Source organism: Capsicum annuum, chromosome 6, assembly GCF_002878395.1.
Source record: "Capsicum annuum cultivar UCD-10X-F1 chromosome 6, UCD10Xv1.1, whole genome shotgun sequence".
Classification (NCBI taxonomy): domain Eukaryota; kingdom Viridiplantae; phylum Streptophyta; class Magnoliopsida; order Solanales; family Solanaceae; genus Capsicum; species Capsicum annuum.
In genome coordinates this window covers 100,617,880-100,644,638 of record NC_061116.1, presented here as the reverse complement: position 1 = coordinate 100,644,638, position 26,759 = coordinate 100,617,880, and the positions used below count along the sequence as shown (strand labels likewise).

The following is a 26,759-nucleotide window of genomic DNA, read 5'->3' as shown; positions in this document are numbered from 1 at the left end:
TTTTTATTCAAAATTTTAATTTTGAAGAATAATTTTTGAAAATTTTGATTAGCTGATCTGATTAGTTGGAGATTTTTTCTTTGTCTAGTGAATTTTGATTATTTTTTTTTTTATCCATACATGAATTTTAAGTAGAATTATTCATAATTTTAAGTAAAATTATTCATACTTTGGTTTGGATTCTTTTTTTTTATTTAAATTATTATTAAATTAATTTTAAATTATTTAAATAAAATAAAAATAAATATAGTACACATTTGTCAATTTGATTGTTTTTTTTTTGTTTGTTTTTTTAGTAATGGCATTTATCTCTTTTTCACCTACCATTAGAAAGAAAATTCATTAGTTGCTAACGTGTAATCATGAACTGTCCTTTTTATTGCGATGACTATAATTTTCTTTTAATTATGAATAATGTCTTAGGATATATTATTTAATTAGGTGAATATAGTTTATAAGAAATAGAAAAATACCTTGATAAAAATCTCATATCTCATAATTTATTTTTATATAAAAAGCTACGTACGATATATCCTTGTGATGGAACCCTTACTCGAACACCGCACATAGCGATAACTTTAGTACACCGAACTGCCCTTTTTTCGGACTTTGATTCATATATTTCTTTTAAAATGTGTTTAAGTCTAAACCTATTAGTTTGTTAGAATAAAACTAAAAGTACTAAAATTTTGATAAAAAATTATATAAAATATTTTAAATTATTTATAAAAAAATTGATACATTTCTATTTCATACAAATAATTATAAAATAGTCAATTCTATTATTATTACTTTTAGAAAAATAAATTTAATCACATAAAACTAAAAAATGTGTCAATATGTTCAATTAATTTAATTTTTATTCAAATCATGAAGGATTAAAAAATTGAATAGTGAAATTATAAAATAAATTAAAAAATTATTTTCTGAACATGAATTGTCCAAAGTTGATGAAAAGAAATGAGGAAAAAACTGGAAGGCAACAGTCAGGAAAAAAAAAGGGGGGTTGTTGAGATTATACGGTGGGTCCCCAATTATAACATTGATTTAATAATCCCTCACATTTTCAATTTGTGCGGAGCCCACAATCCAGTTTCAATTTCCTGTACTATCTTTTCTTGATAGTTTTTAATTGGGAAAGTGGGTCCCATAATTCATTTGTCAAAAAGATAATGGAATCCATGTAATAGATGTGTTTTATTCATAGTAAAATTTTTCAATCAATCACCACATAAGTCATGCCATGATTACAACACATAAGCCACTAGTATGTCTCAATCATGATATTGAAAATTTCAATAAATAAAACAAGTAAAAAAAAAATCTTTCCTTTTTCTCTTTTTCTTTTAAATTAACAAAACAAGGACACCATACAACCTTAATGGAATCACAGTCAATTATAGGAGGAAAACATACCGAGTCAATTAAAAAGAAATCAAAAACATGACATAGTGTCAAACAATTAAATTATCAATTTTACTACGCAAAAAATTAAACCAAATCTGCCAAACAAAAAATTTGAAGCAAATTAATCTCCCAAATTATCAACGACATAAAATTACCCAAATTCACCACATATTTATTTGTTTATTAGCTTAGCCTATCATATGTTAAAAATCGAATGGAATTGGCTGATTTTTAACACAAACATAAAAGAAAAAAATCGAATGGAATTGGTTGATTTTGAACAACAACATAAAAGAAAAAAATCAAATGAAATTGGTTGATTTTTAACAACAACAACAACAATAACAACAAGAATAAGAATAAGGAAAAAGTCATCATTTCCACCCTAAATTATACCCGAAAAGTTGAAAATACACCTAAACTATTGAGACTATCTATTATACACTTATACTATTTAAAAGTAAATTTATTTACACCCCCAAAGCTGATGTGGCAACAAATTAAAAAGAAAACAGGCGCGTGTTTTTTTTTTCTTTTAAAATTTAGCCATGTGGACTTTTTTATCAATAAAAAAAAAACAAAAAAAGTTGCAAGTAAAGCTCATCTTCTAAAAACAAGAAAATCAATTTCAGCTCAATACTTGAAATTTTATCTCTTTGTTGTTTGATAGATATTGTAGGAGAGTATTAGTTGCAGATCTTTCATGAACATTGCTTATTCTTATTGGAATAAAATCAAAACCGAAAAGGAAAAGAAAAAATGCATAGTCTCCTCTCCTCCATTAACAGCCTTTCCTATTCTTTTTTTTTTCATTTTGTCCTTCTCTTTTCTATTTTTCTTATCACAGTCATTTTACTTCGTTAGATCTATTTTTCACTAATTAAGTACTTATTATTCACTATATTTAGTGGTGAAATTGGTGATTGATGAAAAAATTAGTAGTAGACATGTATTTGTTTTTGATGATTGAAAATGATAATGTTGTGATTTTGTTGGTGAATGCAAAAATTTGTAGTGATTGTTGTTATGATGTTGATGGTGAATGCAAAAATTTATGGTGATTGTTGTTGTGAATTTTGATAATAACAATGATGGTGGTGTAATTCTTGTGATGGATCTTGTGAAGAAAATTAATTTATGACTTTTGATCTCAATTTTTTGTGGGTCATCTTAAAATTCTCTTGTAAAGATTTGAGCTCTTTTTAGCATTATTATGATGAAAATGGAAATCTTTAAGTAAATTTGTGTGTTTTTGATAGTGATGGAACAAAAATAAATAATTTATTAATAAAGGGAGAAAAATAAATATGAACAAATTATCTCCTATGAAAGATCTACAATTATCGTAAAAATAAAAAATTTAGTAAACAAGTTTAAATAGTAACAATATTTTGGTGTAATAGGTTTAATGCAGAACATCTCCTATCATGAGACTAGTTGTATAAGTATTGGGGTGTAAAAAAATTCAATTTTAAATAGTTTAGGTATGTATTAGGTCACTTCAATAGTTTAAGTGTGTCTTTGACTTTTCGAGTATAGTTTAAGGTGGAAATAATAATTTTTTCCTAATAATAATAATTAAAAAAAAGCATGACATGTGACATATTATTTTAGAACCAGTGGCAATAATACAGTGACTTGCAAAATACAACAACAACAATAATAACAAAAAAGCTAAATGTTTGTAAATTACCAATGTGATCATTAGATAATTTAATAAATATTAATAAATTACATGAAATATTATATTTAAATTAATAATTTATATATAATATAAAAAATATAATATAAGTAATAAAACAAATTATATATTTTTAAATTGTGAATGTGACACATCAAAATTTTATTCAATACTAAAATAATGCGTACAAAATATTAATACTTAAAATTAATAAACTTTGATAAAATAACAGTCTAGAAGGAGTACCGGGAGGTCAAAATTGAGTGTCAACACCCCCATAGGTCCTTTCTCGGGAGAACAAGTTGGTAGGTGTATACGGAGGTGATGCAACGACCTCGTGCATCATCATAAGCAGCAGCATAAACATCTTCATTGCATTCCATATATATTGTGCTTATTTGTGTTGTGTTTTAGTTCTTGAGGTGATATTTTGGCCTATTTGTATTCCTTTCCCCTACTTTTACGTGGTATACATGTATATCTGTATTTTATCTTGTATTAATATTAGTTATATATGTATTTATATTAGAACTATTAATGAAGACGGTGTAGGCTATCTTTTGTGACATTTTCTGATTGCAGGTGATGTGCCCATAGTTTATGTTTACATGCTTTATTTTCTCTTTTTTTCTCAGTCGACCTATGATACCTAGTGAGTAAAGTGGACCGTACTCATCCCTACTATGCCCTTTTTGTGCAGATCCAAGTATAAGTGCACCGCATGAATAGCTGATTTAGGTGGCATTTGGAGTCTATTCAAGGTAGCAGTTGATCTATACAGCCAAAATTAGCCACTACCTTTCCTTGTGTCAAACTATGTTTATCGTATTTAGAGACATAATTTGTTCCCTTTTCGGCACTCTATGTATATTTTGACTTCGAGTTGTATTAGTGGTTCTTACACTGTGGCACTGAGTTTTGGGATTTGATTTGGAATCTTCATCGTGTTTCATCAAATATCATGTTTGTGTGGTTCGATTTCGTTCTAAAACCCTTACCTATGGGTGTACATAGGTCGTGTTAGTTCGATTTTTATTAAAAAAAAAATAAACCAATCATATCGGCTTGTTAAAACTATAAACCAAATCAAATCAATATAAAATTATTTTTTTTTATTTAGGTTTTAGTTGGATTTTTCGGATTTTTCATTTTTTTTCGGGCTTTTTTTTTTTTATAATCTTTAGTTTTTACAATTATATTGTAATCAAAGATTAGAGCAAATATATTTTCACTCATGTGCTAATGAAAAACCAATTATGAAAAAATGAGGAGCGAAAAACTCTCTTGAAACTAAAGAGTGAGATGAAGAGTGAAAATTTAGGTTTTAAGTTTATATTGGGTTTTGATCATTTAATTAGCAATTAAAGGACAAATATTACAACTTAAAGGCCCAAATCTAAAAATATATCCACATCTACTTTCAAATTATTGAAAATTACTAAAACTAGTTGAAAAAATATTTAAAAAATAGCCTATAATTAATATTTTATGTATAAAAAAGTGTGAATATTCTCTCTCTCTCTCTCTATATATATATCTATCTATCTATCTATCTATCTATATATATATATATATATATATATATATATATGTAGGATTGATTTGAGTTCGGTTTGACTTTTTTTTTGTTAACATCAAACCCAACCAAGAATGGTCGATTTTTTTTCTAACGTCAAACCAATCAAACTAAACCATAAGTCGATCTTTTTTCTCGATTTGATTTGGTTCGTCGGTTCGGTTTGACTTGACGATTTGGTCTGTACACCCCTAGCCTTGCCTTAGGCTTTAAGTATTGATTTTTTTTTATATATTAATTTAGGTGATAAGATTACTTATCAAGGCTTGCTGCGGTAAGTGACATTATGACCCTTGATTTTTGGGCGGTGACATGTATACAATTAGCGACATTAGATTAATACTAGCTCCCAAATCACATAATGCTCATGTAAAGTTGAGGGACCCAATAGTGAAAGCTACAGGATCCTCTTTCTTCTCAATCAAAGATCAGAAAACATTAGCACTGCAGTGATGCATATTATCTGTGGACTCAAAAATCATCGTCCACTTCTTAGTCACTAAATCCTTCATGAACTTTACATAGCTAGGTATCCGCTCCAATGATTCCACAAGAGGTATATTCACAGACAATTCCTGCAACATCAACATGAATTTCTGATACTTTCCTTCTTCTTTTTTCTTCTTCAACCTTTGAGGAAAAAATGGGGAGGTCATGGAGTAGGTTTCAAGACTGGTTCGACCTCCTTACCCTTTCTTTTATCAGTATCAACTTGTTTCTATACACCCATTGATTTCTGTGATGTCTCTCCATTAGATACCATTTTTTTAGTTTTAGCTTCAGAGGCATCATCAACATCAACAGTATCATCCCTTACCTCATCAACTACAGACATAAGTGGATCAATAGTAGCCTTACCACTCCAATTTATGATGGCTAGACAGTGTTGTCGTTCTTTGGATTTTGAATAGTATTTCTTAGAAGAGTGTCCGATTGACATTGACTCAATGTAGTCGACATCTGATTAAACTACTGCTCAAGCTGCTTAATCGCGGTGTCATGTGATTCTACTTTCTGGCTCAATCCCGAAATGTCTGTCTTAATCTCCTTAAGAAAACTCTCTTGACTTTTTGAACCCTTCACTAGCTTAGCAAACAATGCTTCTATCTTAGAGTCAACATCACGATTTTTTGGTGGAACATACAGACTACTCTTTTTCTTATAATCATACCTTCTCCTCCAATCACCATCCTGGTCCCTGCTTTTGTCCCTATACGTGCCTCCATAGGAGTTCCAACCTTAATTCCCTTGTCTTGAGTTCCAAGAGTTCTTATTGGAACCTTGGCACTTGGCTTGAAAACTCTTCATCTCTCTATCTAAGTACGTTGCTTCCTCCTTAGAATCAAACTCATCATGCCTAGGAAATTTACCTCGAGCACCCACAACATTTACCTTTTCTGCTCTCATGGATGCGAATTACTTAGTAAGCAATCTAATCTCAGTCCTTAGTTGTGCTACCTCTTGAGCCACTATCTCATCTAGCGCTTTCTGCTCACTAGAAGCACCAATAACATATGTATCGACTCTTCTGTTCACCTCCCGAGTATGCCACTTTTTCATTCTGAGTTGTGTTACCCCGATTGAAGCCAATTCAGCTCCAGTATGAGGAGGAATCATACGATAAAGTTTACAATTTTAGTAACTAACTTTCAATTATCATCAACATATTTAGCAGTTAAACAAATATAACCCTCAGAAGTAACTGATGTCCAACAATCAGAAGTTAAGCAAACTCGATTAGGAATCTTAGCCAAGGCTTGTCTTAACTTTTCTTTCTCTTTGATATACACCTTTTGGACACCCACAACAAAAGTATTCCTTGATGGCATTATTATTTTTGGATTTCGATAATCTGTCCAGGCTCTAATTTTTTTATATTTAACAAAAAAATACAACAAATCATGCTCAATAATAGCTTCAACAAACTTTTCACGAGAAATCAATTGATCTATTTTTCTCGGTTGTATGTTACCTTGCTGATCCATATACATTTAACCAAAATAATGAAATTTAATCATTTTACATTTAAGCATATACCGTTTTTAAGTGTGATGTTCCATAGTTCTTACCATTAGGTCCCGAAGTAGAACCAACCTTATATAGTTCCTTACAACCTCTGCATACTGCTCTTTCCTCTACAACCTTACGTCTACCAATCTTTCTAATATATGTCCAAACAGACGATTTTAACTGCCTCATTTTCTTCTACATAGGTTCTTCAGGTTCATTCACCTCTACACTGTTCTCATGTCCACTATGTTGATCATCATTCTCCATTAATTTTCCTGTATTAAGATAAAGATGTCAAAAGATAGTTTCAGACTTCACAAACTAATTAGAGGCAATCAATTAAAAGTAATACACAGAGGTAGTACCACTTTAGGCATGAGACATAATGATTGCATTGAAAAGAAATCAGCTTACCCAGCAAAATTTTAAGCAACTGATATTGCATTTACATAATTGTAGATTAACCTTGGCATGTTAAACATCTATTAGACAATTCAGTGTCTGTCTTAGACAGGAAACATTAATGTCAAATAAACCTTCACTTTCAGAGATAAACATATCACTAAAGCCTCATTTGTTTGCACTTAATGGGAGTTTGAATCTGAATGGTTCAGACTTCAGACCATTAAGTACATTTGTTTTTTATTAAGGTTTTAACTCTGAATAGGTCTTAATCATTCAGATCTAGAACCAAGTCTTTATAGGTTTGAAGGATATTCTGGGTTTGGATAATATTCACCACTCTACTCATAATCAGTAGTCACCACCACTAACCACCTCTGTCATCATCACCATTGTCAACCATCACCCACCACCACCAACCACCTTCACCATCACAACCACAATCGACAACAAATATCGCTACCAACCACAATTGTCAACCGCTACCACACCTACTACCTCTTTTATTCTAATTATATTCACCGTCACCACTGTCGTCAATAGCACCATAACCAGCAACAACTACCGGTCAATCCCTATTACCAACCAACTCATCTGTCATAACTAGCACCACCATTAACTACCACTAATACATCACAACCTCTACATATTCTTTAGTCGTCACCACTATTATCACTAGTAACGCCACCTCTACTACCATGTCAGCTAGTAGCATCGCTACAATTTATCTCTACTAACAACCATCTCCACCATCACAACAAATAAAATCTCCAACTAGCACCTATACATGGTCAATCATCATGCATTCATGTTTCAGCCAACACAATCAACACCTTAAACTACTAACATCAAGCAACGTCACATCACAACCACCACCACCATGATCAATCGTCACCATCATAACAGTCACTACAATATCAACCATCACAATTATCACCACCACTATTATTAATCACTAGCATCAATCATTGTCACCACAACCAACATTATAAATCATCTCCACTATCACTAACAAACATAAATGTTTTTCTCAATCAAATACTAATAATTTTACTGTATTAAATTACATACTTTTTTAATATATAATTAATTTTTTATTTGAATTATATTTTTTTATTTTATTATGCATACAAATAATTTTTTTTTATATATTCAAATGTTGAAAAACAAATAGTTTTAATCATTCAGTTTTCAGATCTAGAGATAACATCTTAATCATTCAAATGTGATTCAGATTGAGACGTCTGATTCTTAAAAAAAAAAAAAAAACAAATGGAGCCTAAGTTCATATAAGCCAATCTCAAAGCATGCATAGAAGATGTTGCATTTGCTACATATAGCAATTTGTGAAGTAAATGTAGAGATTTAATATTTGAAGCTATGAGGAAAGTAAAAAGAGCAAGAAAACCAGATTAATAAAATAGGAATTCCTTAACTAAATGAGAAATAAAAATCAAAGTCAAAATATAAAAGAAATTCAATTATTCGACCACATTGTAGTTGTAGTAGGAGGATGAGAAGCTAAAAGACTTGTCTTATCTTAATACAAAAAATTTTAAACATAAAAAGTAGCAATTTTGAAAGCTGAATTAAGCAACGAAAACATCAGGATTAACGGGATCCATGTCCATTGTCCACATCATATTCATTTTTATATATATATATATATATATATATATATATATATATATATATATATCCACTCTTTAACTGAAAAATCAGATAATTTGAAGTTACTAATTGATTTTTTAACCTAAAAGTCCAATCTTTAACTTGAAAAAACAGAAACTAAGTTACTAATGGATTTGTTTGACCAAAGTCCAATCTTTTACCGAAATAACAAAATTTTTGACCCAAAAATCTGATCTTTAACTGAAGACACAGAAGATGTGAAGTTACTAATAGATTTTTTGATACAAAATCCAATCTTTTAACTAAAAAACAAAAATATTTACCCAAAAGTCCAATTATTAACTGAAGAGACAGAAATTTGAAGCAAATAATTGAATTTTGGACCCAAAAATCCAATGTTTAACCCCAAGAGTAGATTGGGTAGATTGATGCGTAGGACGTCTCGTCCGGGAGGGAATAATGTTACGCAGATCGACCTCGGCGAGTAGATCGTCGGAGAGGTCAGTATCAATGGCAACATCAGATTTCAAAATTGGCAAATTTCATGAAACTCCCAAAATCCAAACAATTAGTGATTAACTAGGAGAGGGGAGGATAATTTTACCATACTCTTACCTGTATCCATTTGGAGAGATTTGGAAGAACTCAAATTTGTATTGTTAAGCAAAAGCTTCGCGCTCAGGTCACAACTACGGGAATTGAGAAATCTCAGAGAAATGATGTAAACACCCTAGTGTCTCTAATTCACGTACAGACGTACTTAGGGGTCGTTTGTAATGGAAAATATAATGTATACATTAGGGTCTGTTTGACCATGAAATTTTTTTTCTTTTTTTTGAAAATTTTTTTTGAAGTTGGAAATTGTGGTGTTTGGTCATGAAAATTTAAAAAGTAATTTCGAAAAATTTTTGTGAAAAGGAAAAACAGGTTCACAATTTTTCAACTCCAGTTTCAACTTTTATTATTATTACATATAACCCCAATCTTTTACATTTTTATATAAAACTCTCCTTATAACATTACTTTTTCAATATTACGTATATATCAGTTTTAAAGAATAAGATAATTATAATTTCAAACTTAATGTTATCCTAATTAATATATATCTCTTTCTATCTGTCATCATTATTTTTATCCCTTATTTAAGATATTATTTTACTACTAATTTATATTTATACCCATAAATATATAAAGTATTATATTTATAATAGAAATATACAAAGTATGTTATGTATAAAGTTTATACCATGTATATACCATATACACACACATATAAATATACAAAGTATTAAGAAACATACTAAGCATATTTATAATATAAATATACAAAGTATGTTATATATAAAGTTTATATCATGTATATACCATATAGACACATATATAAAAATACAAAATATAAAGAAACATACTAAGCATATTTATATATTTATGGTATATAATATAATATACCATAAATATGCAAAGGATGTTTTACATAAAAATAATTTATTCACACACAGTAAAATCTTTCATGTATAAGAAAATTAAAGAAATAAATTAGCGGCACCCTAAAATTTAATAACAACTCATCATTTCCTATTTTTTAGGAACGGAAAATGAAGAAAATAAATTAAATAAATTCCTAAAAAAATAAATTTTTTTGAAAGATAATATTTGTTACCTAAAAAACAGGAAGCAGTGATCTGTTAATATAACATCCATATTTAAAATTTTTAAATATGAGAAAACGACTATTTATGTAAATATTATATGTGTCATAATTGAAATTCATTAAATATGACCATGTATATGTAATTATTTTTATAATAGTAGCTAATTGTATTCTTTTTCCATTAGTAGGTAAATTTTAGTTGGGTGATTTTGATAGTTTGTAAAAGTGTGGACATAAATTCATATTTAAAAAAGTTTTTTTCAAAAGTAAATAAAAAATTCAAAAAATACATGGTCAAACACAACTCTAACTCCAACTTCAACTCCAACTCCGAAAATTTTAGTTTTCATGACCAAACGGCTACTTACTTAATGTGTATTAGTAATACCTTGTTTGGTACATTTTTTTGTCTATATATATAATTAATACAAGCATTAGTTATACACTCTATTATGTATTAAAGTGTGTATTAGCAATAAAATTCATTTCCTATGTATTATCAATACAAAGACTTTTAAAACATGCATTAACTTATTAAATGATCTTAATACTCCTCAATTTTCCTCTCAAAATATTTCACAAATTTTTTTCCTGTCATTTTAATTTTCAACAGTGAATTTTCTCAAAACATTTCATAATTTTTTTCCGACCATTTTAATTTACAACAATGAATAGTTGATTTAAAAAACATATTTTTACGTTGCTTCGAGGGTCTTTAAAAGGATTAAAAAAATCTTGAGACTATTCGTTAATTTTACATCATGTATTTTATTTTTATTTCGACTATGTTAATCCGTGTCGGCGTAACATTTCATGCGCAAAGACGAAGGTCTTGCAATTAATCCTAAATCTCTATATACTTGTTCAACAATACTAATTATGTTTAAGTTGACAAAAGAATTTTGTTACAAAAAAAGTGTATGAAGTTAAAGAAGGGTATTTTCGTAAACAAACACTTCTTTTATAGAAATTATATAAGATATATTATTTCTTATACATCAAACCAAATAATGTATAAGAAATAATACATGCATAATTAATACAAATATAACTAATACAAATATAACTAATACAAATATTACTCATGCAAGCATTACTAATATACTATATTTTGTATTATTCTTACACGCTCTACCAAACGACCTCTTAATGAGTTAAGTTGGGTTGGGATTGCGGCTTGGGTCCAAGGCCAACTAGGCTTTTTATCTGTCTAGTAACACTTGACAATCACAAAATTCTAACAAATAAAAGGTCAACTTTAAATATTTAATAATTATTTTTAAAGTCTTGGCCCACGGGTTAGTCTCCAAGGCTGACGGTCTAGGCCTCTGAGATTAACGGGTCAATTGGGGCTGGGCTTATAAATCTCATTTCTAAAAGGACTTAAAAAAACGTAACCAACCCCACTTAATCAAAGAATTGGATTGAATCGGTCTCACGGGCCAAGTCCATTTTAACAGCTCCACGTATAGAGTAGGTTGTAGTAAATGAGTTACATCTGGTCATGTTTGGATCTATTTATCTTATACTCATGATTATTTAAACTAATATTAATAGTATAAATAACATAAATACCAATCTTTTAAAAGTAATTATACTCTCTCCCACCCTTTTAATTACTTTACTCTCTCTCCCTATTAATATACATAACATAGCCGACATATACATAGCATTCTATGTATATTTGGGATTTTTGTAATATGTTTAGGGAATTGAGATTTTTTGTAATATTAAAAATATAAATTGTGTATTTATGTAATTTTTAGATATTAATATAGTATCATTTATAGTAACAATTCGTACTTCCTTCGTCCATCATTACTAATTCATTTTTCTATTTTGGGATGTCCAATAATACTTATCCAATTTATAAAATTAATGAATAATTTATCTATTTTTATTTATTTTATCCTTAGTGTTAAATACAATACATCACTCATTGTATTTTTTCAAAACAAAATATTTATTATATTCAAAGGGTGATGTAGTAAAATCACTCTTTTATTTATTATTTTTTTAAGATATGTGTCAAGCCAAAAGTGAACACGTATGTATGAGCAAAGTAAGTAGGAGTTACTCTTTGATACTGAAGGTAAAGGAGTGCAGCGTTCATCTTCCTTCATTAGATATTTTTTAAAAAAAAATCATTAGAATGTACAATATACATTTATATTAATTTCTGACAGGTGCAAGAATATGAAAAGTTATATTTCTGAACTAATTATTGCTTGAAGGTAAATTACCTTTTGGTGTAAAGTATTGTTAGAAGTAGATTTTAAATGAAGGGTAAAAATTGTTCAATGCTTAGTGGGTTTTTTAGTAATTCAAGTTTCAATTAAATTTAAGGAGCATTCCACTTCTAGAATATATATAGAGAGATACTGTAGTAGTAGACTACTCTTTTGGCACAATTTGTACCAGACTAACATGTAATGACCACTTTATTAATGATGACAATTCCAATGCTAGTTTTTTTGAAAATCCAGACCAAATAAGATGACTTTGGTGCAATTCTTTGGAGTTTTTGCAATATATATATATAGAGAGAGAGACTGTAGTAGTAGACTACTCTTTTGGCACAATTTGTACCAGACTAACAATGTAATGACCACTTTATTAATGATGACAATAGCAATGCTAGTTTTTTTGAAAATTCATACCAAATAAGATGGCTGTGGTGCAATTCTTTGGAGTTTTTGCACTTGCAATTCGGGTCCTTTGATAGAGTGTATTATAGAAAATCATGTATATATTAATTTTGTGTTTTACTAGTACTTTATTTGATATATTTTTTCAATTTATGTATAACTAATGCAAACATTAGATATACAATTTATTTGGTATTACAATATACTTCATTTAAAAAAGGATGACCTAGTTTAACTTGACATGAAATTTATGAAAATAAAAATAATTTTTGAATTTTGTGGTCCTAAATCAAAGTTATATCAAATATATCAAAATGTCATTTAATCTTGTGGTTTTAAACATGTTATGTGAAAAAGCTGAAATTAAAATATTATAAAAAATATAAGGGGTCATTCTTTTTCTAAACTGATTAAAAAGGAAAGTAAGTCATTTTTTTTAAACGAAGGAAGTATATAATTAATACATGAAAATTCATGGCATTGCTAATGCAAGAGATTTAATGTACATATTAGAATAGTTAAAGATGATTTCCCCTCAAAATCTTTTCACATCATTTCTAGTGTATTTGTGGAGATAACTTTTGTAGACAAATATTTTTTTTTTTAAAAAATATGCAATGTATGTTATTTTTAATACACCAAATCAAACTTTATATAAGAAATTAGATAAGTGTAGCCGTTCTATGCACGACCCAATGTTATTCAACTAATTAATAGTAGCTTTTTTATTTTTACACTATTCATACTTTAGTGCAAAGTTTTGTTGATTTCGTTACTTATCTTGAGGCCATATAAAAGCTACAAATATTACAATTTTAATACTCCCTCGAAAGTTCCTAATTAAATTTTCACGAACTCATAAGAATTTTTCAGAAATGACAACTCCCATCATAAAAATGAACTACGAAATACACCATTATTCTTATTTCAGATTGATAAATAAAGTTGCATGACATTGTTTCTTAAAATACATTTCTAGGCTCTAGAGTTGATTATGTCCTCCCCTTGTATTTTCTAAAATATCCATTAAAATGTGCATTTACAAAAATATTGGTCCTTAATTCACCAGACGAAATATTTAAAGGTTGTCCGAAGTTGAAAAGAACTCCTTCTTAGCATTCATAGTCGTGACATTATCTAGTAATGTCCCATTCCAAATGTACCGAAAACTACAAGTAAGCTTCATGTTTCCAGGACTGATCTGGACCAGCCTGCCCAAATGAGTAAGATATTTAGATAAAATGAAATGAAAATTGTATATGTGGTAAAGAAAATGGTACAAGGAAGAAAAAATTTGCAAGCATATAGTGTCCAGTACAGTAGGGGTAGACCCACGTGTTAGGGTGGGGGTGCACGTGCACCCGTTAAGTTCAAAAAATGATCTGTATATATACGTGTATATACCTTAAGAAACTATTAGATAAATTGTGTGTACCTTAAAGAGCACCATAACACTTTGGGTGCATTGGTTCTAGTTGCAGTTTCCCACATAAGTGACGTATGATCGAATCCAAGGGTCAAGTTTTCTTTGTTATGTTTTTGCGTAATAACAATTTTTAACAACAAAAATAGTAGTAAGGATTAAAACCTATCACATCTTGCTTACACATCACTCCCTTAACCATTGCACTCATATGCTTCTATAGTGTTAAGATTTATATATTACCCTAAAATCCACATTTGATCTATATATTTATATTTTTGTTATTGCTTAAGCCTTTACTGACCAGTCAGTCAGACATGACACTATCCCTCAGTCGTCATTAAAAGATTCTCGAGCGCTTATGTTAAGATAAAGGTGCACCCACACTCTTCAAATCCTTAGTTCTCCTCTATAGTACAACATAATATAATTATAGCAGGCCTTCTTATAAATAGCAACTGAGAGTTTCTCAAAATCCATGTTTAACAAGAAGAGAGTGTCGAAAGAGCAATATCTTCCTGTGATTATTAGCCACTCTCTTTCACCTCACCCCTTCCCTAAAAAAAGCTACACAAAAGAAGAAAAAATAAGTTTCAGTTTTTCAAGAAGAAAAGTATTACAGAGAAAACTTTGTTTGACTCCCCACATGATTATTCAAGATGTGTTATGTTTAGAATTCTGTCATTATTTTTAGACTGAAAACTTTGCAATATCTTTTAGGAAAGGATTCATCTCCTTGGAGTATATCTAAAAGTTCCTGGAATAGAAACAGATAATCTATCATGAATGATACTGCAGTTTCATCAATGATACTACAGTTTCCATGTCATTTTCCACCACCTAATTGTGCAAAGCCTTCTCGTTAGCTTCATATAAAGCCAAGACATGGACATATCATCAATGTATTACTGACAAAAGAGATTAGAACATAGCACTGATTGGGTAGGGGTGGGAGGACCTAGGTGCCTGCAACAATTACCTTAACTGTAATGATAGCATGATCAAGAAGAGGCAATAGATTGGGATGTGTAAATAGAGATGAAACACAGATATGTTATTTAACAAACTCCAACTATTTGTTGTTCTGATTAAGAAATTTCCTCATGGAATAAGTTCCATCATCTGCACAAAGAGTTTTCAATAAGTTTTTTTTACAGCAGTAGCAACAACAACAACATACCCAACTTAGTCCCACAAAGTTAGGTTTGGAGAAACAACAAGTTCACAGAACCTTGAGTCACATAAATCCGGCTTTGTCCACCAAGATATCTTACACTTTTATAGAATACAAGAAACGACCACAATAGTTGTAGACCAAAGTTAAAAGACAACTTATTCTTTGCATTTTCTCCAAAGAGAAACATTTCATGAATCAGATTAGAAAGGACCAATACACCATCAAATTCTTATTTTAGTAGAAATATCATCAGCAACGGTAAGAGAACCAATCAGAGAAGAAAAAGAGAAATAAGCAAACCAAGCTATCCTGCTTTTTTTTTTTCTTTTTTTTTTTTAGTTTTAAAAAGATGTTCATTATTTTTTTTGTTGGGCAGCAATGTAAACATTACTATTACGAAAACAAGACCGTACACCTAAAGAGCACATGAGTAAATAATATGCAACTTAAGCCACCAACAAACAATGAATCTAATTATAATTCCAGTCTTTGCAAAAAGACACTACATCTATAGGTTTAGTTAGATGAACTCAGTATGTCCACTCTATCTAAAATCTCCATCTTTATCTGTGTATGTATCTCATTTGTATATTTATACTTCTGAATATTTTCAATCCGAACTAATTTTGATATCAATTAGTATTATTAATTTTATTTTACAAATTTTTCTTTCAAATATGAGCAACCATACAAGAATTAAATATTATTTTTAATGAATCACATCCAAATATACATCAAATCCTATCTGCAAAAGAAAAGTACGAAAGGATTACAAACACAAATCATGGTTAGGTTTCATTTAAATCCTCATGATAAATTTTTTCTTAAACTATCATAAACTCACTACAATAATAACATGTGATGATTTACATAACTTTCTACCAAATGCTGCCACATTAAGTAAGTACCAACCTAGAATGTGAAAGTAAAGAAAATGAGTGTTAATTGTATTAAAGATCTTAAGGATGTGTCCTTCATTAATAGCACACAAAGAAAAATAAAAAATTATTCAGAGTGTAACCTCAACGCTTGGAAAACTGTGGACAGTTGTGAGCCTTCTTGAGACCAATTTTTTTCTGCTCCACAATTCTAGCATCTCTGGTTAGCGGACCCTTCTTCATCAATGGTTTTCTATGGATCTCGCTGACCTTTAGAACTGCACAAGAAATGCCAAAAGAGATTGCTTAAGCTTGTCGGAAAGACCATCGCCTTCCACCTTGACAAAAATGTCATAACTAGCTTCATATTCTAAAGTGGCCGGTGAAGTTTTAACATATTGAATCCATAATGAATTTTCTTGAAAATGTTCCTGCAAATCATGACACATAATAAATCTCATATAGGCAACAACAACAAATCAATAAATTAAGAAAAAACATAAACAAAGAATCAGGCAATGTTAATCAGAGTGTTGATGACTTTCTTCATCGAACCTCGAGTTTACAAAATTAGAGAAGTCAATAATATTAACACTCTTTGTGGATTCTTATCATAAAAAAATAATAATACACTTTTATTCACAAAGCAGCATCATAGAAACACAAATTTCTTTCATCTTTTGGATCCAAAGAATTTTCAAGTCATAACTTACATCTTTATAATAACTTTGCACATCTTACTTGTCCAATTCGAAAGACTGACATGCTTTTGTTTATGAACCTTGAAATAAAAAGGTTGGGCATTTCTCTTTCTTTTGTTATATGCACGTGCATTAATGATCCACAAAAATAGTTTATGCATGCATTTCTCAGGAAACTCAAAGGTATCAACTATGCTTCCTACTTCCTGCATAGTGGATTTATTTGATTTTTCAAGGTGAGATTTCCTACTTTTACAATATCTATACAATCTAACGGAGGTTTTCCTAGATATATGAATTTCTTTGCATAGATCATTGTGAAGTACTATAAGCATTCATAAAGTTTTCCATCTAAATTCATTTGATGTGACCAATTCAGCAACCAACAACTTTTTAATATGACACACGAGAATTGTTCATGAAGAAAGGCGGAGCCAAAATTTTAATTAAGAGGGTTCAATATTTGAAGAAAACTTAGCCGGAGGGGTTTCAACACCTACTACAAATAGATAAAAGATAATAAAATCATGTATAAATAGTATATTTTTCCGTCATCAAAACGCCATTCTTTTTGTTCCTCCATTGTTTCAGGAAGTTCACTCATCAATTTTAGTTTAGTATATCACTATCACAACGTCACTCATCCCTATATGTTACTGATGATACTGACCAAGGTGAACTACAATTGCAAAATAACTTTCAGGGTAGTAAGTATAGAGGGCGAGACCTGTTATTATATATGTTAAGTTATTTTGCTGATATTCTATCGTCATAGGTGCTATTATCCTTGGGAATAAATTGAGTTGCTTATTTATTTATCACTTATCAGACAAGTATATAGCAACCATTTCGACTAATACTACTTATTTCTTATTTTTGAATATCTCCTATTTGATTTAATTTGTTCTTAATCATATTTACATGGTTCAGGACCACCACATCAAAGCCAAAGTTCAGCCTAACAATCAAGCATCATATATTATAACTATCGAGCTTTTCTTTTTTGTTTCTTTTTTATATTAAAAGAATGTGAGTTTGCTTAAATAGTAAAGGAGCAGTGCGTTACAATTAACATAATATTTAGGTTGGACATTTGTACTTGGATTAAGTATGTATTCGTTAATTTAGTTCTTGTTGTGTTTACATCATATTTGAAACACCTTGGCTTTCGAACCTTAGAAAGTTACTTGAGTTTGAGCTTCTGGACATCATACAACTTGAGGTTACTTATCATATGATGTGGGTGCGGTTAAGGGTCCTCAACTCACTTGATAATGTAATACCCCGAAGTTTCCTATCTAAATTTTTTTGTCTCAAGAATATCAAGTGTTAGCTTCTAAATTGAATTATGTTTATTCCATGAGTAATTTTCAAGATTTTTACTTTCTATCATATGGAAAATTCAATAAGCTTTCCATCGATATAAAATTTGCCTAAATCCGATAACCAGATAAAAAGTTATGACTATTTCAAGTTTCCATCGTAAAACAGTGCCATATTAGTAAGTGACGCGCCGTGCCACAAGAGAAAATAGAAATTGTCAAATTCTAGTAGGAGTACGTGATAGTGGAGCATCGCTCCAAACTTCTAGGTCGCAAATGAAGTGGCAACGCGATGGCTCCACGTCGCGCCATCCCTCAATCCAGTTGTCAAATTGCAGTGACACGACGCGATAACGTCGTGTCGCGCTAGAGGTCTAATTCAGGAAAATTTTACTGAAATTAAAAAAATGCATCCAGGGTTAAAAAAGTCAATTTCCACCCTTATTTAAGACCTTTAACACTGTCAGATAAGGGTTAATAAGGTGGATAAGCACTGTCAGATGAGGGCCCCACTATTCTCTTTTGGAGACACTGTTAGATGAGGGTCACTCACAGCTTGTCCTTACCGGTGGCATGGTATTGACACCTTTCTAATTGGAGTTACATATTAGACCCCAACTCAGCCATAATAATGTATTAGGGATATGTCGGTTAGATAACTACTTTCCACAGTTTCAGTTACAAAATCAGGACTGTCAGATACAATCATTCAGTCTCAGTAATAGAAATTAGATAGTTCTACAAAATTCAGGACTGTCAGATACAATCAACTCAGAATAGTACAGAACTTAGCTAGTTCCATCATATTTAGGGCTGTCAGATACAATCACTCATGTCATCAGTTATATCAGTCACTAGAATTCAGTTATCAGTCATGTTAGTTATCAGTAAATTTATGTTATCATGATCTCAGATATAGCTACTACATATTCATGCATGTATTATCACATTCATATTAGTCAGTTAGCCAGTATTGTTCATGCATATGAACCCCATGCATTCAACCTACCTTCCATGCATACCAGTATATTCAAAGTACTGATGCATTTGCGCTATGGTGTCTTATACCATAAGTTTAGAAGTACGAGCTCCTAAGCATCAGTAGCATTCCAGTCTCAATAATCAGAGTTAGCAGTGAGTCCTCATCTCTCGAGGACATGATCATTTATTTATTATCTCATTAAGTAATTTATTAATTGGAGTTAGTTTGGGACATATCCTATCAACTCCTCATTCAGATAGTTTAGTCAGTTATAGGCTTTCTAGACTATCATGTTCAGACTATCATATCATGTTAGTTTTGTTTTAGATATTTTATACCCCATTCAGATGTTATATCTTTATCAGTTATGTTACAATCTTGAACCTTATGGCCTTTCAGTTTATATTTATGCAATTATACAATATCTTATGCTGTATACAGATACAAATATCAACCATGGGTTAGCTTGTGGTCCTTTGGGATCATGAGAACCTGTAGTATTTCGAGTACTAGATTTGGGGCATTACAAACTTGGTATCAGAGATTAAGGTTCAATAGAGTCCTAGAAAGTTTAAAAGCCGCATGTAGTAGAGTCTTGTACATGGGTATGTTGCGTACCACATTTATGTACAGGAGGCTATGAGATGTTTTAGAAATAGTTTCCCTTCTTTCAGTATTTATATCGTACCAGTGAGCATAATCTCAAGTCAATCTCTCATTCTAATCTGTTTCTCCCTTTCTTCTACAAAATATGCCTCTTAAAAGAAGAAACAAGAATCAGTTAGCCCCTCAGCCCAAGAAACCTTTAGGCGAACATGTTTCTCATGCAGAGTTTAGAGTTGTATTCACTACTCTTGCTTAGTCAGTTACTGCTCAGAATGAATGACCAACTGTCGTTATGAACAACCCAGTGGCCAATTCAACTACAGCTAGGATTTGAGACTTCACCTAAATAAATCCTCCATTCTTTCTTGGGTCTAAGTCAGATGAGGACCCTCAGGAATTTATTGATCAGGTTCAGAAAGTTACAGACGTTATGGGTGTTTTAGCTGTTGAAAGTGCTGAGCTAGCTGCATATCAATTGTAGGATGTTGGTCACACTTGGTACATACAGTAGAAATCAGAAAGGTCATTTGATACAGGGCCTATAGAGTGAGAGGAGTTTGTCACCGCATTCTTAGAGAGGTTCTTTTCCCTAGAGCTGAGATAAGCTAAGGTATTAGAATTCATCAACCTCAAGTAGGGCAACATGAAGGTGAAATAGTATTCTCTTAAGTTTACTCAATTAGCCAGATATACTTTTTATGTGGTTGCAGACAGCAGGGCCAAGATGAGTAAGTTTATTTCTGGGGTAAATGATAGTGTGGTCAATAAGTGTAGTTCTGCGATGTTGAATAGTGACATGAATTTAGCTAGGATTATGACTCATGCTCAGCAAATAGAAGATCAAAAGTTTAAGATGAGGGAGAAACAGAATAAGAGAGCAAAGACAGGTAGTTTCAACTTTGCTCAGCCCAAATTAGAAGGAGCGAACCGCTCTCAGTTCCATCCTAAGTCATCAGTTCTAGCTCCTTATTTAGCCAGTGCTCCAGCTCCTAAGTTTAGGGATGGAAATAGAGATAGGGCACTAGGCTTTAAGTTTTAGAGCAGTGTCAGCAATGCCCGAACTAATCCCTTTTGTCAGACTTGTGGTAAGAACCATAAGGGTGCATGCAGAGCTGGTAGTGATGTTTATTTTGGACATGGAAAGCCATGCCACAGAGTCAGAGATTATCCCCAGTCAGGTTATTAGGTTCAGTAGAACCGTTCCTTAGCTCAGTTTGGTTGCCCAAACCAATAGGGTGTCACTTCTAGTGCTACTAGTGGGCAACATCCAAATCAACTCTATGCTCTCCAGTCCTGGAAAGATCAGGAAAATTCTCCTAATGTGGTAACTGGTACGTTACAGATCTTTCATGTGCATGTTTATGCTTTGCTAGATCAAGGAGCTTCTTTATCTTTTGTTACTTCTTATATAGCAGTTGATTTCGAAGTCAGTCCAAAAATTCTAGCAGAGCCCTTCTCAATCTATACCCCAGTGGGTAAAACCATCATAGCCCAACGGGTATACAAGAACTGCCCGATTATGATATTTCAGTAAGTCACTTCAGCAGACTTAGTCGAATTAGAGATGACTGATTTTGATGTCATTCTCGACATGGATTGGCTTTATTCCTGCTATGCCACAGTCAAATATAGAAATAGAATAGTCCAGTTTTAATTTTTGAATGAACCCATCCTAAAGTAGAAGGGTAGTGTATGCGCTTTCAGAGGTCAGCTTGTTTCCTACCTTTGGGCACAGAAAATAATATCTAAAGGATGTGTCTATCATCTTGTTTGAGTTAAGGACACTAGTTATGAAACTTTCAGTCTTGATTCAGTCCCAGTCATGAATGAATATTCACTTGTATTTCCCGAAGATATTCTAAGGATTTCTCCCAAAAGGGAAATAAACTTCGGTATCAATCTTCTTCCAGATTCTCAGCCTATATCTATCTCGCCATACAAAATAGCACCAGCAGAACTCAGAGAACTAAAAGAACAGTTGAGGGATCTTTTACATAAGGGATTCATCAGACCTAGTATATCTCTGTAGGGTGCACCAGTCTTATTCATGCAAGAGAAAGATGGTTCTCTCAGAATGTGCATAAACTACCGTCAACTCAATAAAGTCACGGTCAAGAACAATTATTCACTTTTCAGAATCGATGACTTATTTGAACAACTTCAGGGAGCCAGTTATTTATCTAAGATAGACCTCAGATCTGACTATCATCAGCTCAGAGTCAGAGAATGTGACATTTCAAAGACAGCCTTTCATACCCGGTATGGTCACCTCAATTTCCTAGTTATGTCCTTTGGTCTTACCAATGCCCCAACAACATTCATGGACTTGATAAATCATGTGTTCAAGAAGTACTTAGACATATTTGTCATAGTCTTCATAGATGATATTCTGGTCTATTCCCGCAGTGAGTATGATCGTGTAGACTATCTCAGAATAGTACTTCAGACTCTCAGAGATCATCAGTTGTTTGCCAAATTTAGTAAGTGCAAATTTTGGCTAAGTTCAGTATCATTCCTTGGTCATATCATTTTCGGAGATGACATTAGAGTAGATTCTCAAAAGATCAAAGCAGTAAGAAACTGGTCCAGACCCATCTCTCCATTAGATATCAGGAGTTTCTTGGGTTTGGCTAGCTATTACAGATGGTTTGTTGAAGGATTTTCTTATATTTCATCCCCTATGTCTAGATTGACTCAGAAGAAAATCAAGTTTCAGTGGTCAGATCCTTGGGAGAAGAGTTTTCAGGAGTTGAATACTCAACTCACCTCAACCCTAGTTTTAGTTCTTCCAGATAGTTCAGAAGGGTTTGTAGTGTATTATGATGCATCCAGAGTAGGTTTGGGTTGTGTCCTCATATTGCATAGTAAGGTCATAGACTATGCCTCCAGACAACTTAAACCCCATGAGAAGAATTATCCGACTCATGATCTTGAGTTAGCAGCAGTAGTATTTGCCTTAAAGATTTAGAGACATTATCTATACGGTGTTCATGTAGATGTGTTCATAGACCATAAGAGCCTTCAGTATATTTTTTCTCTAAAAGATCTTAATTATATCAGAGAAGGAGGTTAGAGCTCTTGAAAGATTATGACATGAGTGTTCTTTATCACCTAGGCAAGGCCAACATTGTGGCCGATGATCTCAGTAGACTATCTATGGGTAGTGTTGCTTATGTTGAAGACAGTAAGAAGAATTTAGCTTAAAAAATCCACCATCTTGCCAAACTAGGCATTTTCTTAGTCGATTCAGAGGAGGGTGACATATGGGTTTATAGTAGTTTAGAATTATCTCTAGCTTCTGAGGTGAAAGAAAAGCAAGATAGAGATCCAAGTTTAGTCAAGTTGAAAGAGTCAGTTAAAGATCAGAAAGTGGATATTTTCTCTCAAGGGGGAGATGATATCCTACGTTGTCAGGGTCGTCTGTGTGTTTCAGGTGTAGATGACTTGAGGTAGAGAATTCTTGTAGAAGCGCATGGTGCGCGCTACTCTATTCATCCAAGGGCCACAAAGATGTTCTGTGACTGACGGAAATTCTATTGGTGGAGTGAGATAAAGAGAGATGTTACAGATTTTATGGCTAAGTACCCTACATATCAGTAGGTTACGATAGAGCATCAGAAGCCTAGTAGGTCCATGCAGGAGTTTAGTATTCCTAATTGGAAGTGGGAAGAAGTGAATATGGACTTTGTGATGGGTTTGCCTCATACTCGTCATCAGCATGATTTAGTTTGGGTCATTATAGATAGGATAACCAAATCAGCTTATTTCTTTCTAGTCCATACCTCTTATTCAGTCGAGGATTATGCCAAACTCTATATCATATAGTTGGTCAGATTACACGGTGTTCCGTTATCTATTGTCTCAGATAGAGGTACCCAGTTCACCATTCATTTTTGAAAAGCATTCCAAAAGGGTCTTGGTACCTAAATTCATCTCAGTACAACCTTTCATCCTTAGACAGATGGTCAAGCAGAAAGGACCATTTAGACTCTAGAAGATATGCTAAGGGCGTGTGTAACTAATTTCAAGGGTAGTTGGGATGACCACTTGCCTTTGATTGAGTTTGCATATAATAATAGTTATCATTCCAGATTTGGATGGCTCCATTCGAAGCTCTGTATGGTAGGAGGTGCAGATCTCTAATCAATTGGTTTGAAGTTAGTGAGGCCTTAGTTATAGGTCCTGACTTAGTATTCGATGCCTTAGATAAAGTCCAGTTGATCAAAGAAAGACTCCAGGCTTCTCAGAGCCAATATAAGTCTTATATAGATGTGTGTAGAAAGGATCTCGAGTTTGAGATTAGTGACTATGTCTATCTAAATATCTCTTCCATGAAGGGAGTGAAGAGGTTCTACAAAAAGGGAAAACTTAGTCCCTGATATTTCGATCTCTTCAAAATTCTTAGTCGCTTCGGTAAGGTAGCTGATGAGCTTAAATTGCCTTTAGATCTAGCCTAAGTTTATCTAATCTTCCATATCTCTTTGATCAAGAAGTGTATAGATGACCCAGCAGTCGTAGTCCTTATTCAGAGCATAGATATTCAGAACAACCTCTCTTATGAAGAGATTCCAGTCAAAATTCTAGACTATCAGACTCGTAGACTGAGGAACAAAGAAGTCGCTCTAGTCAAAGTTCTTTGGCGGAATCATTCCATTGAGGGACTTACTTGGGAAGCATAAGAAGACATGCATACCAACTATCCTCACCTTTTATCCGTTAACTCAGATCTAGCTCAAGGTATCAGTTCTTCTTAAACTTTCAGTTTTCATGTCCAGATTTCAGTTACAACTTGATATCAGCCTCATGCTTAGGATTCCATTTTTAATTTGGGTACTAAGTACCATTGCATATTCAATTATATGTTCATGCATCAGATTAGTCATGTGGTTATGCATCAGACATGCATTCTACTTATGAGAAGACTCAGTTATTAAAAATCTCAGTCATGTAATCAGTTTAGTCATGTATTCACATATCAAATATGTGTGATAAGCTTATCAGTACTCTCAGTCATGCATTCATGTATCAGGTCAGTCATGAAATCATGCATCAGATATGCATACTCAGCATGAATCTCTGAAATATCAGTTATGTTAGTCATGTTTAATTTTTCATGTTCAGTGTGTACTTCGGCTTATTCTATGGGGAATTTTCAAGATTTTTACTTTTTTTCATATGGGAAATTCAATAAGCTTTCCATCGATATAAATTCACCTAAATCTAATAATCAGGTAAGAAGTTATGACTATTTCAAGTTTCCATCATAAAATAGTGCCATATTAGTCAGTGGCGAGCCGCGCCACAGGAGAAAATAGCAGTTATCAAATTTAAGTAGGGGTCTGCGATAGTGGCGCATCGCGCTAAACCTTTAGGTCACAAATGAAGTGGCAACGTGATGGCTTCGCATCGCCCGATCCCTCAATTTCCCAGTTGTCAAATTCTAGTGACGTGGCGCGATAGCGCTGTTTCGTACCAAGGTCCAATTCAGAAAAATTTTACTGAAATTAAAAAGACGTATCCAGGGTTAAAAAGGTTAATTTTTCACACCTATTTAAGCTCTTTAACACGAGATTCAGCTATTTGGAACCCAAAATAAACTAGTTTCTCTCAATTTTCTCTCAAGAACAAGCTAGGGTTTTAATTAGGGATTTAATTTCAGGAAAGTCTCTCCATCAATCTTTGCAAAACCAAGAACAAAGGTATCCGTTGTGTTGATTTATGGATTTCTTTCATCCATAAAGCTCAAGAACCCTATTTCAAACTATAAATCATGATATTTATATTGTGTGTTAATTGTAACCATGTTTATATTGTTATATGATTCCCAAGTTGGAATATTTATGTGTTTTTCATGAAACTACATTAGCAAGTGAGTGAAATCCATAAATTTAGTTATTCATAATGTGTCAATTTGATTATTAAGCCTATACCCTATGGGTGCATGCAAGATGTTTGATGAAATGCCCAGGAAGATAAAAATTATGCACTATAGCTAAATTGTGATCCAAAATGACTTCCATGTTATTCTTATGTATTGAAATTTATTTCTTGGATTGCTCATGAGTTAGCCTTATAAAATTATGCTATGTATACATGTTATCTTGTCCAAGTACAAAGCTATGATAATCAAATGCCCATGAAATATCTCCAATTATTTTATGGGGGTACTTATACCCGAAAAATATAGTTGTGTACCTAGAGTCAGTGACATATTTCACGATATCCTCAGTCAACCCATGATCTATAGAACTCAGTCAGTCATGTGACTCAGGAAATCTCAGTAATTCAATAATCCCAGTACTATTCCATCAGTCAACAGAATTTAATTAATTCAGTTTAGTAATTCATGTTCAATGTCTATTCAGATAGGAGTAGGAATTAGCACCGAGTGAACCCAAGAATGGGAACACATACTGTCAAATGAGAGTGTGATTCTTAAAAGTCATCCTTGTATTCCAAAACTATGTAGCCAGGATAGGTTGAGACATCAACACTTTTAGATGAGGGTTGATGAGGTGGATAAGCATTGTTAGATGTGGGCCCCATTATTCTCTTTTGGGGAAACTATCAGATGAGGGTCACTCACAGCTTGTCCTTACTGGTGGCGCGATATTGACACCCTTCCAATTGGGATTACAGATTAGACCCCAACTCAGCCATAAT

General features: G+C 32.1%; 1 long non-coding RNA gene across 1 annotated transcript; it reads right to left on the bottom strand.

Annotated features, from left to right (window-relative positions):
* Window positions 1-6,578: 6,578 nt before the first annotated feature.
* Window positions 6,579-9,559, bottom strand: LOC107874995. Its single transcript, XR_001675681.2, has 2 exons — window positions 9,324-9,559; window positions 6,579-6,949 (listed from the first exon to the last, which is right to left on the bottom strand). It is a non-coding gene; the product is annotated as an uncharacterized LOC107874995 (long non-coding RNA).
* Between the last annotated feature and the right edge of the window lie 17,200 nt (window positions 9,560-26,759).